Here is a 3,194-nt window from a genome sequence, read left to right on the forward strand (position 1 = left end):
TGTTCAATTCCCTCTCCGTACAGATGTTTGCTTATATACACACACAGCACTGAATAGTAAAGCAAGCATGCAATGGGCTGCTGGTTTCCACTCTACCACTAAATTGGAAACTAATCTTTTTATAATCTGATCTGTATGTCTTACTGATTAGATCATACAAGCATTCATCTATATAACAGTCCCTTCTGCGTGCGGATACTTATTTCCGCAAACAGGGCACACTCTTCTCCAACAGGTTTTTCTACAGACTCAGGACTCTGTGGGTCTGCAGAAAAATCCAAAAAGTAAAGAAAAAAAACCTCAGGGAGGGTTGAATCCACCACAATACCTTTTGAAATGGCCACTGCAGGGATCTACTCTAGACCCTGCCACATTGACAGTGAGAGATAGACTGGCTGACAGAGAGGAGGAAGCAAAAGAAGAACTGGAGCTGAGATTGGGGAAGATTCCTCCTGCAGTATGAATAGCAGGGGGACCTCTACCTCTTTTGCTGCAGGCTCCACTGTCCTCTTAAAACTTTCGGGGGGGGGGGGGGGTGGCTTCTAACCGGTTCTGTCAGTAAAAGGCAGGGGAAGGGGGCAGGTCCCTTTCCAGGCCTATTTTGGCCTTTCAGGGAGGGATCCTTAGAGCCAGGCCTAACAAAAGTTTGCTAGTACCAAGCTGGGAACTTCCTAGAGATTTTGTGAGGGAGTCTAAGGAGGCCTGGGTTTGGGGAAAGGAGAGGCCTCAGCTGGATATAATGCCACACAGTCCACCCTTTCAAGCAGCCATTTTTCTCCAGGGAGACAGATCTCCGCTGTCTACAGTTCAGTTGAAATTATGGGGGAATTTCCAGGTCCCACTTGGAGGCTGGCAACCCTAGGCCAGACAGCACCCTTTGGGTGACTTGATACTACCCAACTTGCACGACTCAACTAGGCCTGGCTGCTTGCTACTCTTTAACAGCAGCCACCCTATGAAAGCCAGTGTGGTACAGCAGTCAGAGCTTCAAAGTACGGTCTGCAAGACCCAGGTTCAGAGCCCCATCTTCCAGTGGAAGCTGACCAGGTGTTTTTGGACCAGTCATATACTTTCAGCCTAACCTACCTCACAGGGTTGTTGTGCAGATAAAAAGGAGATAATGTAAGCTGTTTTGGTCTCCACTGTAGAGAAAGACTGTAGATTTCTTAGGTACAGGCTGTGGAGGAGGGGGGGTGGAGACAGAAAGCTGAAGACAGAAAGTTAGGTGAGGAGATAGGGTTGCCAACTCCTGGTTGGGAAATTCCTGGACATTTGAGGGGTGGAGCCTGGGGAGAGTGGGATTTGAGGAGGGGAGGAACTTCAGACCAATATAATGCCATCGACTCCACCTTCCGAACCAGCCATTTCCTCCATGAGAACTACCATTGCCAGCCTCCAGGTGAGGGCTGGAGATCACCCAGAATTACAACTGCTGTCCAAGTGACAGAGATCAGTTCCCCTGGATAAAGTGGCTGCTTTGGACAGTGGTGTCTATGTAGGGTTGTCACCCTCCAGATACTTTTACAACTGATCTCCAGCTGACAGAGATCAGCTCCCCTGGAGAAAATGGCTGCTTTGAAGGGTGGACTCTATGGTATTGTACCATGCTGAGGCTCCTCCCCTCCCCAAACCCCGCCCTCTCCTAGATCCACCCCCAAAGTCTCCAGGTATTTTCCAACCCAGACCTGGCAACCTAAGTCTATGGCATTATAGCCTGCTGAGGCTGCTTTCCTCCCCAAGCCACACTGTCCGAAGGCTCCACCCCCAAATCTCCAGGAATTTCCCAACCTGGAGCTGGTAACCCTAAGGTGAATTGATCTCTGTAGCTGGGAGATCCATTGTGATTCCCCAAAAGCTGCCTCTGCTGCTGTGGAGGGAGAGAAAGCAGGTGGGTGGCTGGGAACACCGCCACCGCTGCTGCTGCTGTTGTGTGGGGTAGGAAGCAAGAGGAGGCTGGGAGAGTGATGGGGCAGAAAGAGAGTAATGGGAGGTGGGGAGGCAGAAAAACAAGCAGAATGATGAAGGGGCAGAAGAGGGAGGAAATAACCTGCATGCAGCATAGAATAAGAAAGGGGGGAGCAGAAGGGAGAAAGAGTATGAGAGAGGTGAGGGGACGGGAGGAAGCAAAGATGTGAGGAATGGGATAACTGTCCCTCAAGTTTCTTGCGGGTCCCAACTTGTTAATTCTAATTGGGGGAGACAGCATTTTTATGGTTGCTTGCTATTCTGTACTATAACAACCCCAGAAGCTGTGATTTATTACAAGCATCTATTTAATGTTGAAAGTTTTTCCAACAGTACTAGTCTATAGTCATGGGCTCTGGCTCCACCCTCCCTTCTACATCCCTCCAGTATCCAGACCTCCAGAATATTATAAATCGTGAGTGTTTGCAAAGTAATGCCCTCCCTTTTTAAAACTAAACTTTTTAAAACATTTCATGCCTTGCAGAGTGGAAAAGCATACTCAGGCTTCATCAGATCATGTAAACGGTGGTATGCTTGGGGGTTCATTTAAAAAAATTAATAACTCCAGTATCTCCGTTATGGAGAAACTGCTGCCTTGTCTGGGTGTGGCTCTGGCTTGTTGCCGCACAACCATGGAATCTCAAGACCACCATTAAGAAGTGATTCTTCCAATCCTGAGAGTTGCTTAGCGTCTTCTTATGATCTGCGGACTTGGACATCTTCTGTATTGTATTGGCTACCTGGTCTATGTTAGAACAAAAAAACTTTATGCATAAAAATACATTACTGATGATACTAAAGTTATCTCTGCCTAGGAAATTACATAATGAAATTTACATGATGCGATGTAATCAGGCAGTTGCAATGGTTATCCTCAGGCTCCTTCCAGTGAGTCAAGTGGCTTTAGTCCTTGTGTTAAATATCTGTTGATATTGACATCCCAAGCCGTTCTTAAGAATCTGGCATCTCTCAGAAGCAAGGGGGGGCACAGCAGGCTTGATTAATAAGGGCTACTAGGTTTCTGCCTTATAAGGACCCTATGTATTCCAATCAGTACAAGTAAGCCTTTATATAAGGAATTCCCCCCATTTGTTGCTTTCCTGATATATTTAGAAATGTTCTGTACCCAGCACCATCATCATGCTCCAAAGCATCTCTTTATCTCCTCCTCCCTTGCCCTTTTTACTGAACATCTAGCTCAATGCTGAGATACAGAGCACTCAGTCTTG

Source organism: Gekko japonicus, unplaced genomic scaffold (genome assembly GCF_001447785.1).
Source record: "Gekko japonicus isolate JY-2015 unplaced genomic scaffold, Gekko_japonicus_V1.1 scaffold1631, whole genome shotgun sequence".
In the NCBI taxonomy this organism is placed as follows: Eukaryota; Metazoa; Chordata; class Lepidosauria; order Squamata; family Gekkonidae; genus Gekko; species Gekko japonicus.